Source organism: Tenrec ecaudatus, chromosome 14 (assembly GCF_050624435.1).
Source record: "Tenrec ecaudatus isolate mTenEca1 chromosome 14, mTenEca1.hap1, whole genome shotgun sequence".
Lineage (NCBI taxonomy): Eukaryota > Metazoa > Chordata > Mammalia > Afrosoricida > Tenrecidae > Tenrec > Tenrec ecaudatus.
The window spans coordinates 124,029,475-124,043,329 of NC_134543.1; positions in this window are offsets into that span (position 1 = coordinate 124,029,475).

Below are 13,855 nucleotides of genomic sequence, written 5' to 3' on the forward strand. Positions count from 1 at the left end.
ATCATCGTATTTAATTTTCACAACATGGGCTACTATTATTATCTCTTTTTGATAGCTGAAACTGAAGCACAGGGAGTATGTCCAGTTCTACAAGAATCTAGAAAGGCATGCCACAGCCCCTTCCTTGCCAAGACTCCCACCATTCTTGACTGGAAATGAAACTTACCTAATGTTTCCTTTGCCGCTCTGGATATTTGATCTTACTTGGGATGAAGTCATACCCTCCAGGAATCTGACAAAAGCTATGAGCCCCTTCCTTGGAAAACGCACATGTTGATAAATTACGTTTCCCACCCATCGGCTTATTTCTCCCCCTTAGCCACACGCATTCCAGTTACTGATTGTGGGCTGGTCAATTCCAAAGTACAGGGAACTCCGGAGTGTCCGACTGGAACGCTGGCCCATAGGGTTTTCGGTAGCTGATCACCCCGCATTTCTTCTGAAGCGCCCAAGGGTGGTCTCAAATGCGAACCTTCTGGGTTTTTGCTACCCCAAGGACTCCCGGTCACCTACATAAAAGGCAATGCATTCCTCTCGGACCCGATGGTGTGTGAGCCTCCGGAACCTTCCTTGCAGCTCGTTGCAAATCCTCAGTTTGCCATCATTCCTGATGCATAACCTCTTTAAGGGCAGTTAGGAGATCAGATTCCCCTCTTTATCTCTAGCACCCAGCTCAGAGCAGGGCTTGGTATGTGTTATTTGAAGAGATATATGTGGCATCTCTTCTATTGCTCACCTTTAAATAGGTTCTGCTTTGCCCATGTAGCTCTTGAAGTGTTGTGTAAGATTCTGGGCACAATCATAATTTGGTCTTCCCCGTGTACTTTCCTATGCCCTCTAGCCATGCCAATGGAGACCAGGTGAGCTCTGGGGACAGGCATTGTTGACACCAAAGCAGTACAGTCCCTATGACCTTGTTTATTAAAATGCTACATTCAACTTCCCTCAGCCCCGTTAGAACAGCTAATGTGATCGCATTGGCTTGCTTCTCAGACTCTCCAAAGCCAGGCCAGCAGCTTCGCAACCGCCCACCAGTTCAACACCAGGAACGAGCGGTTTAAGAGTATTTTTCATTGCGGTGATAGCTGCTCCTGTAGGCAGCCCGCAATATCCCCTGTACTATACCTTTAAGGGCGCCCAAGGAGCTCTGTGCTCAAGTGCTCAGCTGCTAACTGAAGGACAGAAGGCCATTCAGCCAGAAGCTCCCAGCCATCCAGCAGCTCCCTGCGAGAAAAGCCCTGACATTCACTCATTCTCTGCATAGAGGCGCCAGCCTTGGAAACTCTAGGGGTCAGTCCACCCTGCCCCGTAGGGTTGCTATGTGGGAATCACACGACACTTGACAGCACACCACAACACCTTCACTCCACGAGGCTCGCCCAAGAGGAAAGAGGCCGTTTCTGAGCTTTGAGCGAGAATCTTTCAAAAGGACAACCTCTTCAATCATCAACGCTGCTGCTCAGAACTGTCACTGAATCCGTTCTCAAGAGCTCTCGGCATGCTGAATCGAAGCTCTTTCCATGAGACAAGCTCTGAGTAACTGTGAGCTTGGGCACATAATTAGTAATGGGCACGGGGCTTGGCAGGATGCCATAAGCTTCGCAGTCGTTTAACCAGAAGCAAGAATAGAGCCAGTCGTCCCTCCCCGTGGTAATAATTCCTCTATGGGGGACATGTCCTGACCTGGTAAGGGGTGGGCCCAATGATTTAGTTGCTTTTCCCCATATTCGGCTTTCACCAGTGAAATGACAAATGTGAGTGGGATCAGAGCACACTGAGGCCCAATGAACCAGAGGGAGGCATCCATTTAATGACTTAAGTGTGCTTTATCTAATGTGAAATGTAGGTCAATTCGCTGTAAATGTATTCATGGGAATGATTTGTCCTCCCTGATTACACGACCCACATTGTCAAACTTCCGCCTCGTGTAAACCAGACCACCATCCTGCCCATTCCGCTCCACTCTCCCCGCCCCCACGCAGGATGGCAGGAATCGGGCAACCTCCATCAGTGCTTATCCGGGTAGAAAAGACTACCTTGCAAACGACCCAAAGAAGCAAACTGACTTGGGGGCTCTCTATTGCGTCTGTGGTGGAAAAACATGAAAGTTTTTCACCCACAGAGAAATTCAGCTCGACCGCTTACTTCCCATCATCCTCTAGGTTCTGCCGGGCACCTGTCACCAGAGAGACACATTCACCAGATGCGGCCACCCAGGAACACCGTGTATGAGGTTCAGCGAGCGACTCTTTCTTGACGCTAATTCAATAGGCCCAAAGCAGCAATCTTCCAGGACTTACAATTCCCTCACCATTGTCATGTTGTAAAACAGGAATTCGTTCCTGGAACAGGCCAGCACGTGCTGCGCCCCACTAACTTCAGCAGTTGCTGTACCACTCAGAATAGGAACGTGTTCATTCCTGGGTCCTAGAAGACAGGCACCATACAGCAGTGGGAAGGAAGATTTGAACAAAGGTTAAGAGATATCAACAAGATCTGCACTGTGAGAAGAAGAAATGCAGGTGGGCTTTGTTCGAATTAATATAAATGTGCGTTCTGCCAGAGATATGAGAATTCAGTTGTCAAAAATCCCTTTTCTACCTTTGAACAAAGAACAAAGGGTACTGTAGACTGCTTCTGCCTTTATGATTTAAGCTTAGGGCTGACTTTTGAAGGAACATATTCAGGGCAATCTTATTTTGACATTAAGTACTTAGGAAGTAAAGCCAAAAATGTATATAATATGCTTCCTCACGCTAATTTAATTTTCAAAAGCAACCGCAATACAATAGTTGTATGATCCTGTAAATTCCAATGAACAGAACTGTCAACTTAGGTTAGATCCCTTCTCCTCATCCTCACGGCACGTCTATTAAAATGTGCATATGGAAAATCCTAGAGTAACTTCTGAAATGACAGAGAAATGCACTATTAAACTGCCTGGTTTCTGGCTGACCTGGCCTCGGAGTAGACATAAAAGCACCCTTTCTTGGACTAGAATTTGATGCTTGAAAAGTGCTTTCACATACACTGTTTTAGCTTATCCTTTCTCGGTCCTGTGATGAGCCACAGAGTTTTATGGTAAGGTAGGGGAGGGGTGTCTTAGCTGGTGCTGCCTGAACAGAAATGCCCTAAGTGGGTGGCTGTAAAGAGCAGGAAGTTATTTTCTCACCGTTCTGGAGGCTAAAAGTCCAAAGCAGGGCCTTGGCCAAGCTGGTTCCGTTGGTGGACCTATCTCCTAGCTGCTGGGGTCAACGCATGGTCCTTGGCATCCTCTTGTTTGTGCATGGGTTCTCACTCGGTGTTTGTCTTGCCCCTGTGTGTCTCTGTGCCTCCTCTGCTCTTTTCATAACTCAGAAGTCTTTAGGTTTAGGACTCACCCCGATGTGGTCTTTCTTATGAACAGAAGAAAAGGAAGAGGTCTAACCAGAAAGGCTGGGACAATACAGCTAAGGTGGGCCTCTTCAGAAGGAACTAGATCCATAAAGGAGACACGCCATTTCCAGGGAAGTCATGCAACAAGAGAAGATGGGAGAGAAGTGGTCCTGCCTCTCCCTTCTTCCTGCCCTCAATTCCCTGGCCAGCACCTCCCTTTGCTGGAGCACAGCTGGCAGCTAGCTGACAAGGGAGCCCGATAGGCACAGCCTGTTAGAACCCATCCCTTTGCCCGAGACACACAACAGGGACAGAGTGAGGAATGGGTCAAAGGCAATGAGGACCAGGTCTGGCATAGTGATTAAATCTCTCTTAGTGTCAAATATGAAATTGAATTCTCGTTGTGTTAAATGTGTAAATAATGTGGCATCACTGGTTATATCACTAGTCCCAATTTGCAGATGAAGAAATGAAGATTTGCGTTCACTAATCTGTCCCCCAACTATTCAGGTATGAAACATCAAAGGCAGCACCTGCTGTAGGCAAGGGACAAAATTCCCAACACACGGAACCCAGGAGCAGGAATGGGAATAGAGATACCAAAAGGGTAGCGGGGAAGAGGGTAGAGATAGGGAGGGAGTGGGGCACCAATCGCAATGAATGGCACATCACCACACACCCCCATCCAGAGGGAAGAGCAACAGAAACCAGAGGGGAAGGGAGACAGCGGTTGGTGGGAGATTTGAAAATAATTAACAATCTACAACCTATCAAGGGGCATGAGGATTGTGGGGCAGCGGGGAGGGAAAAAAAGACAGCAGCTAAGATGGCCTAAGGCTTTAAGACACGTGTATTGAATCCCAGAACTTAAGTGACCCAGCAGATTTCAAGCTCTGTAGTCCCAACCCCTGGAGGGCCATGGGACCTTCCGAGCGCCAACCTCCACCTCTTCGTTCAGTTCAGTGGCAATCTAATCAGATATGCATCAGAATTCTGTGGAAGGTTTCATTTTAAGGAAATGATTGCGTTCAAGGAATAAAATATAAGTGGTCCAGTCCATCATCCGAAAATGACGTAACCAAGCCTCAGAGGCCATCTAAGTCGCCAGGCAACTTCGCTGAGACTGACCCTCCCATCCTGGCTTCTCATCAAGGCTCCTTCCAAGAAAGCACACAGCATGCATTGTGACCAGATAAGAAAGACCCCAGGGAGGGGACAGAAAGAGAGACAAGAGACAGGGGAAGGCAGGAGAAAGACCAAGACCAAGCCGAGAAAGACAACCTAAGGGGAAGCGAGAGGAAGAATGTCCCCTTCGCTTGGGGTTGCTGCTGAAGGCTTTAGGACTGTGCGTGGCTTTGCTCTTGGAACATCTACAAGGACCACTCTGCCTGCAATCTGGCCCGTTCACTGAGGACAGAGAGAGACTGTGGACAACAGCCAAGAAGGGGGGATCATCCATCTATCCGTGGATTGGCCAGTGGACACAGGCACGTGTGGTATATCCGCATCATGGAAGTACTGACCAGCAAAAAGGTGGTACCAATACATGCGTCTGCACCTCAAAAGCATGATGCCGAATGAAAGAAGGTGGAAACAAAAGGCCACGTCTCATTCTGCTCCATTTAAACGAACTATTCAACATAGACAAATCTGTAAAGCCACGAAGTGGATCAGCGGTTTTCTTAATGACTACAAGCAAGCATGTGACTTCTTTGGGAGGGCGGGCGATGGAATGTGTTCTGAAACTAGATTGCCATGCTGATTGCATACTCTACTTTGAAAATGAGTGAATTGGGGGATGTGTAAAATATAACTCAACAAAACTGACTTGAAAAAAAAGATCAACCGTGGCCTGGCTCTAGCAGACTGGCTCTAGCTATGGTCCTAAATCCCAAACTAGCCCCTGTACCCCAACCCCCCCACTCCCAAAGAAGCCTCCTGAAAGGACAGAAATGCTCAGGTGGGTAAGACCTTGTCTAACACAGGGTTCTCTAGAGAAATAAAACCAGATTGCTAATAATTGTATATATTAATATAATATTATATATATAATAATTATATACATATATTTATACAGATAGACATAAAACACAAGAAATAAACAGTTAAATTATAAAACAGTACAAAGGGTTCAGTGCAACTCATTCCCATGAGACAGTTGTGAGACACTGGCAGTCCTCCAAGTCTTGAGGGCCGCCGGGTAGTCCTCTGTAGAGCAATTCAGGCTATCTGGGCACAGGCAGCAAACAGCAAGGCAGATTACCAACAGTAAGCCAGATGACAGAGTTCCACAGTCCCCATCTCAAGAGATGCAAATTCTAATGGTGTAGTGAAGCAGGTCTTGAAGGAACCTCAAATTACAGCGACACAGTCCACAAGTTAGGTTTCTCCCAAGTAGTGTAGCTTGCAAACTGAGGCACAGAACAAGCAAGGCAGCGCACACTGGTCCGATAATCAAAGAGCAAGAGACACAAAAGGCAAGGCTCGCCGAGCCATGTATCTCTCTGCCATTCAATTAATCCCATATGTGTTTATCGGCCAGGTTGGCACAATAAACTAACTACCTCACTACCCTTTCTGAGCTGGCTCCCAAGGGTACCCTAACTCTGCACCCAGGCTGCAGTGCAGAACGGTGCCTTAGTGTTTTCTTTCAGACATGATCACCATGCCTGTCTTCCAAGATTCCTACGGTTAGGTTCAGATGGCCAACCTTATGGCGGGTGGTCCAGTGTTTATGCCCAAGGGACCTGTTTGTTGCTGTGTGTTGTTGGCTTGGTTTTGATGCCCAATGGCCCCATGTGCCAGAGAAGGACTGCTTCAGGGGGCTGTAACCTTTGAGAAGTACCTCACCAGGTATTTCCTTCCATGGAGCTACTGGGTGGGTTTTGACCACCAACCTTTCTGCTGGTAACCAGTCCTTTAACTGTGTCTATCACCAGGGGGCTCCAAACTCTCTGCGTGCTCCTAGCATCCCTCCAGAGGAAGAAAACCCCAAGAAGCAAGGACTGCAACCACCTTGTCCACTGTTTCCTCTACAGCGTGAACCTGCCTCGCAGTGGATTCTCAGTCATTTCAAGTATTTGTTGGGGAAAATAAATGAAAACAAACTCTTGGGAACTTTTTAAAAAGAGAGATGGCCAAAGATAAATGTCACAACTACATATTGGGTACCAGACAGTCATGCTCCTGTTATTTCACTTAGTGCTTACAGCATCCTTAAAAGGCATTGTCATTGTTGTTGTTCGGTGTCATGGAATTGGTTCTGACCCATAGCGGCCCTGTGCACAGCAGAATGAAACACTGACCACTCCTGCACCATCCACCCAACTAGTCCTATGCCTGAGTCCATTATTGGAGCCACTGTGCCAACCCTTCTCCTGCAGGGCCTCCTCTTCTCCTGCTGCCCCTCTGCTTTCCCTTCCCCGGGGGATGGCCTCTCCCGACAACGTGTCCAAAGTCTCTAAGATGAACACTCTGGCCATCTTCTTCCAAGACCTTCTCTGCCAGCACCATGCCTACAAGGCCCGCATTCTTATGCCACTGTTCAGCTGAAGAAGCGAAGCTCAGAAAGCAAGCTGGCTAAGCGACTGGCTCAAGGTCACTAACTGCTGGAGAGGCTTTTCCAGTTGAAGTTTCCTGATGCTAAATTTCCAGAGCTTTCATTCCACTGGCTTTCTCCAAAAATCGACGTGAAGTCTTCTATTTTGTCCTTGAATTATATATTGCTTTGGGGTCCTGGGAGCACAGTGGTAAGCACTCAGCTGTGATCAGGTAGGTGGACAGTTGGGACCCACCACAGATCTGCGGGATAAGGGTGTGGGAGTCTGCTTGTGTTAAAATGTACAGCCCTGGAAACCCTGTGGGGGCAGCTCAACTTGATAGCAACGGAGTATTGTTATAGATTTCTCTGATGGTTGGTATCAAACATATATAAAAGAACACATGGGTAAAGTTCAGTGCTTTTAAATAAAAAAAATATGCCAAAATGTCAAAAGCAACCATGAAAGCCAGACAACAAAGAAATAGAGTTGTCAACAGGGTAAGAGAAATAATCGTTAACCATTAGTTCCTGACACACAAAATGATCTCTTAAAATATAGGCAAAATAAAGATATTTTCAGACAAATAAGGTTGCGGTATTGTTGTCCTAAGAGAAGGAGAAAAGGGCACAGTGTATCACAAAAGGTCCCAATCACACAAAAGTCTCCTAATGAAGTGTGGTTTCATCTGGTAGAAAATGATTGTAGCAATAATTGAACTAAGAATGACCACATGGAAAGCATGAGCTTTGCTTTATATACACCACTACCTATCCACCCCCATCCCCAAGTTACATCAAAGTCTCCTATGAAAAGAAAATAGATGACTTGATATTTTACTGGCCAACTTCTAGTTAAACCATACATTCCACCTGACCTACAAGGAAATATCCCTCCCCCCAAAAAAGCAGAAAAATGAGCTCTGCTGAAAGGAGATTTCGTAGTATGTATTTTTCCAGTTAGGCGAGCATCAAGCAACTTGCTGGGTTAGTGCACTCAGTGGCGTCTCCTGGGAAGGTTCTCTCTGATCATAGTGAATTTTTTCATAAAAGCAATTTCATTCAAACTTCATTCTTTGTGATGGCTGATTTCAGAGACCAGCGGGCAGCTTTGAAATTTTGTTTCCTGCTTGGGAAAAATGCCACAGAAAGTGTTGTGATGTTGAACACCGCTTACAGGGACAGCGCTATGGGAAGAACTCAAGTGGATGAGTGGTTTTCTTGTTTCAAAAATGGTGAAATGTCAATTGATGACAAACCTCATTCTGGGCATCCATTAACTTCCTGAATGGACAAAACTGGTGACTTGTATTTCATATGGAGTTCTTTCCACCAGGTCAGACTGTTAATCAAGCTTTCTATTTAGAAGTTCTGAAAAAATTAGCATAATAGTGCGCAATTAAAATATTTGTGGCAGACGGGGGACTGGTTTTGCCACCATGACAATGCACCTGCTCACGCAGCCACCCCAGTGTGCCAGTTTGGGGCAAAAAAAAAGCTCACATGTCTCTCTTGTCCCCACGCACCTTACTCACCTGACCTTGCTCCATGAAACTTCTTTTTGTTTCCACGAATGAAGAAGGACATGAAAGGACACCTATTTGGCAACATAGAAGGGGTGAAGAAAAAATGAGGGAGGTTCTGTCAGCCATCTAAACCCAATGAGTTTGAAAAATGTTTGCAAGAATGGAATGGCAGATTTGACAAATACGTTAAGTGTAGTGGAGAGTACTTTGAAGGTGATAAGGTTGTTTTATAAAATAATTTAAATATATAGCTTTGGGGGGAATCCAGTTTTTTGGGATTCCCCCCCAAACCATCAAACAAGCAAACATCCAACTCAAAGTTGATTCCAACTCAGCGCAACCTTGTAAGTCAAGTTATAACTGCCTCTGTGGGTTTCTGACACTATAGTGGGAGTAGAAAGCTTTGTCTTTCTCCGGCAGAGTGACTGCTGTTATCAAATTGCAGACCTTATGTTGTGGTTAGCTTATATCCACTATGCCACCAGGGCTCCTGGTCACAGGTAATGAACGTAGGCATCCAAAGGACACTGTGATTGTGTGGCTGTTACCACAGGCACTGTGATTGCGTGGTTAGCTGCCATCAGGTTCATACCAACTCATCATGACCCCGGGCATGATGGGACAAAAGGCTGCCGATCTGGCACCATCCCCATGCTGCTGGCAGTTTGGACCACAGTGATCCAGACGGTTTCACCACATCTCGGGAGTGGATCAGCAGGCCTTCCCCCCTAGTCTGTCTTAGTCTGGAAGCTCGGCTGCAACCTGTTTGACATGATAGCAACCTAAGCCCCCATTGACAGGTGAAGGCTGTGCATGAGCTGTATTGTCCAGGAATTGAACCTTAGCCTCTGGATGGAAGGCAAGAATTCCACAACCAGAATTCTCCCTGCTCGTCTCTCCTCGTTTCTCCTCTCCACATTATCTCTTCTCTTCTCTCCCTTTTCACCTTCTCACCTCCCACAAGTAGCTGCTGCTTACAGAAAACAGCCAGCATATTTCTATTATCTCATTTCTTCCTCTCCTGCTACCTCTAGTGCCTTAATAGTTCATTCTTGAATGTTTGGTTAAAGGATGCTGGTGTAATGGGCTATTTAACACTTGTATTCTTGCTGTAATTGTTGGGTGGAACTCTTACTGTGTGCAAAAGGAGCAGAATGTCACCAACCACAATAAGACCCCTGGAGTCACAGACCACTGACAGTCCTCAGGTATTCAGAGCTCTGGTCCAAGGTTCATTTTGTTTCCACCCATACTCATTTCTATGAGCCCTAGGGAGTAGTGGTTACGAATTGGGCTGCAATCCCAGAGGTCAGCAGTCACTCCTCAGAGAAAGAAGAGGCGTTCCACTCCAGCGTGTCAGTCTGGGTAGACTAGAGAAACAAATGCAAAAACACGCCTATGTATATGAGGGAGAGGTTTATATACAAGAGCAATTGTGCAGTAAGAAAACATCTCAGTCCAGTCCAGATTAAGTCCATAAATCTGATGTTAGTCCATATGTCCGATACCAATCTATGAAGTCCTCTTCAGACTCACGAAACACATGCAATGAAGCCAAATGCAGGACAATCACAAGCCAATGGATAGAAAGTCTTTGGGTCCAGCGGCATTGTAAACATCTCAGCGCTGACAGGGGTCTCTCTGTGGCTTCTTCGGCTTCCGAAGTCTGGTTGCCTCCATGTGTCTTGTCTTCTGCAATGTCTCCCAGGAAGTGGCAGAGAGAGAGTGTGTGTGTCTCTCCTGCCTCCAAGGAGGAATTCCCAGATTTCCCAGAATTCTCAGGAGAAGGCCATGCCCAAACAGAGGTCTCATTGGCTATCTCCAGATTAACAGCCTAGATTCCACCCTTACTCTCTTAATCTTCAAATTGACACCAGATTCGGTGACTTCCGCATCCAGTTAACAGTTACAGTCTCAGAAGTCCACAGGGCCAGTTCTACTCTGTCTTCTATGGTCCCCGTGAGTCTGAATCCACTCAGTGTCAGTGAGTTTGGTTATATTGGTTATATTGGTTTCTAGCAAAAGTACAAGGCTAAGTATCCAGGGTTGGGGAGAAATCAGATACCCTTTTTCTCTATTTCATAGTTTATTGCCAATACCAGAATCCTAACCTCCCGGCCCCTGCAATTCCAAAACCATGCCAAGAAAAGTAGTCATATAACCAGTCGAGTGTGTATCACAAAACATCTGGGAAAGCCTAGGAGATGATTTATGCAGACTCAGCTGTATCCCATGACATTTTCGCATTGAATGCATGTTTCTTTGGAGAACAAACCAAGTTTTCTTTCTCCTTCTGCCGTTCGCGTTTAGCCACGGGCAGAACAAAGAGAGAGAACCGGAAGAAGAGGTGACTTCTCCTGACTTGACTTTTCTCCATCGCTCTTTTGACTCTCCCAAAGAGCTTCCTCGTGTGGGTGCTCTAAAAAGTCCAAAAATGACCGAGAAGTCATTCAGACCAAGAAACAGAGAAGGAAGCATCCAAGGCAACTTTTTAAAGCTACTCCATTCTCGGGGCGCCCTTCACAGACTTCTAAAGGCCCCCTTTCTCTTACTGCCTACCCACATCACTAGCCTTGCGCCCCAAGGACACTTGATTTTCCTTCTGATTCTTTCATTGCTGGGGTAGGGCATTTAGAGGGGAGCAAAGTATGTGTGTGTGTGGGGGGGGTGATGCACTGGGAAAGGTTGGTAGTGGGTGCTGTTTAGAGAAGGGTACATGGGGACGGAGCAGGTGAATTAGAAGATGTGTAAGTCCGCTTCCAAGATAGGCTCATGTCTTTCTCACATTGGCAAGGAGTGACCTGTATGACAAATGGTAGAAAGATAAGGCTTTCTCTGCCCATAAAGAGTTATCATTTTGGAAACCCACGGGGCAGTTTTATTCAGTCCTACAGGATCGCTAACAGTTGCCATCAACTCAATGGCAGTGAATGAGTGAGTGTGAGTGAATGAGCGAGTAAGGGAGTGAGTGAGCATGACAATTAAGATAGTGAAAAAGCGATGGAACATAGCTTTAAAGGCAAGAAGACCAAAGCCGCTGTTCTTGCCAAACGCCCTCAAACAGCCCTATGGACGTCCTCGTGTGCAGGAGCGGAGGCCTCCTGGCAGCCATGAGCAGGAGCGTGCCAGGCTTGGGTGTGAATCATCATATTCCTTCAGCCACAGCGAAGTCCTTGGGAGACCCTTTTGGTCGCAGCCCCCTAAGAGGTGCTGAGTCAGAGCCACAAACCAAATGGCTTCATGGATTCCTGGCCTGCAGAAAGTTTGAGATGGCACACGTTTATTGCTGTAAGCGACTACATTTGGGATAACTTTCTATGTAACAATAGGTAGGCAATTGTGTGGGTCTCTGGGTTGACTAGAGAAACAAAGGCAGAGACGTCTGTATATGTGTAAGAGAAAACTTTACATCAAGAGGCAATTATGAATCAATAAAACATCCCAGCCCAGTTCAGATCAAGTCCCTAAATTGATATTAGCCCGTCAATCTGATATTAGCTCATGAATTCCACTTCAGAATTACACAGAGCATGCAATGATGCCAAATGCAGGAAGATGATAGGCCAGTGGGTGGAAAGTCTTGTGGATCCAGTGGCGGGGAATGCATCGCCAGGCTCTGGCTGCCATCGGCATGGCTCCATATGGCTTGTCAACAGGAATGTGAAGCAGAGACAGTGTGTGTCCTGCCTCCAGGGAGGAAGAGAGGAAGTCCCTGAATTCTCATGGGAATTGATGCCCACAAGGAGGCATCAATTAGTCTGTGACCTGATTGGCAGGTCTGATAGGCATTGTTCTCTAGAGAAATGAAACCAGAATGCTTATGATTTTATATATGTATAAAAGAATAGGGTTATACAGTGAGAAGGAACATAACAGTTAGTCTACACAACTGTACATAGGGTTCAGTTCAACTCACTTCCATGGGACAGTCAATACCCTGGAAATCCTTCAACTCATGTGGGCTGTCAGGTCCAAGGTTGAAAAAGCAGACAGCAGAGTCCTTCCTTGGACAAGGCAGGCAGAGTCTGCCCACAGACTGCAAGCAGCAGGGCGGGTCACCACCAGTCAGTGGCTCGGGAGCTTAGCAAAGCGGGCCCAGATGGGATATCGAATGCAAGCGATACAAGTCGACAGGATCCACCAGCCTCAAACTCCAGTGAAGTCCACACCCGCAGTGTGGCGAAGCACGTCTTGAAGAGCATCAAGCTCTAGTGACACGATCCATGGGTTGGCCTGGCCCACAGGTAGTGTAGCTCACAGGGTGAGTCAGAGAACTAGCTAAAGCAGCACCACACTCCAGCACACTCCAATCACCAGAGAGCAAGAGAGAGGGGCGCGGTCCTTGCAGAGCCATTTAGCCCTTTGCCCTCCAATCAAACCGCGACCTGATTCATCCCACATGTTCCTATTGGCTAGGTTGGCACAATAAACCTATCACAACAGGCTAGACCCCACCCCTAAAACCTATTTATCAAGGTGGCATAATATTATGTAACTACCACAGACCACCCCTTGGCAACCTGACACTTTTACACAACTCTTTAGCCACACATACTTTTTTTTTTTAACAAAAACAATATTACAATCATATTTGTACCTAACAGGATAAAACTAAAATGCATGCAACTCAAAATGTGCTGGCTTGATTAAACATATTATTCTATATGTAAACAAAACAATTCAATGCCTAACAATTGCAGTTATGTGAAAACCTACATCATAATCCTATAGTACTATGAATATATTCCCCCACCTATGAAAGTTTGTAAGCCAGCCACTTCAGCAGCAATATGTACCAATTCACAAGCTCAAAAATCTTCTCTTCAACTAGTTGGTTCTGGTCAACTCAATATGGGCCCCTGCTAACTTAGCCTCGCTGGGGTGCCCATTGGCCACCTCACCTTTCTGCCATGGACCTGTCACCAATTCTTAACCATAGCCCCCTTGGGCTAGGTCATGAACTTCACACCAGCCAACTCGCTCTCATCTTCTCCTCTGATCCCTGTGAGCCAGGTTCACATGTGTCAGTGGCCAGACTCAACCCATCTCTCTACTGCTGTGTTTCTCCCACATCCACTAAACAAGTGGATTCAGGTGGTCACCTAGCAAGCATTTCAGGCTGCTCACAGGCTGCCTTTAATGTTCAGTCCTAAGGAGAAGAGCTCTTTCATGGCTCCAGATTTTTCCAGCTTCAGATCTAACCCACTAGTTCAAAATTTAAAAAGCCACCGGGTTTCTTATTTTGTTTTGTTTTAATTCAGTCTGCCAACAACCCCCTAGGCAAGTTTCTTCAAATACAAATGTCCTGAGCACTCCAAAGCACTGGGCAAGACCTATCTTTTCAGAGCCTTCTTTGCAGGTGTGTCCTACATCCGTTTAAAGATCTGATTTTAATGGCTGGAGGCAAGTAGGCTTA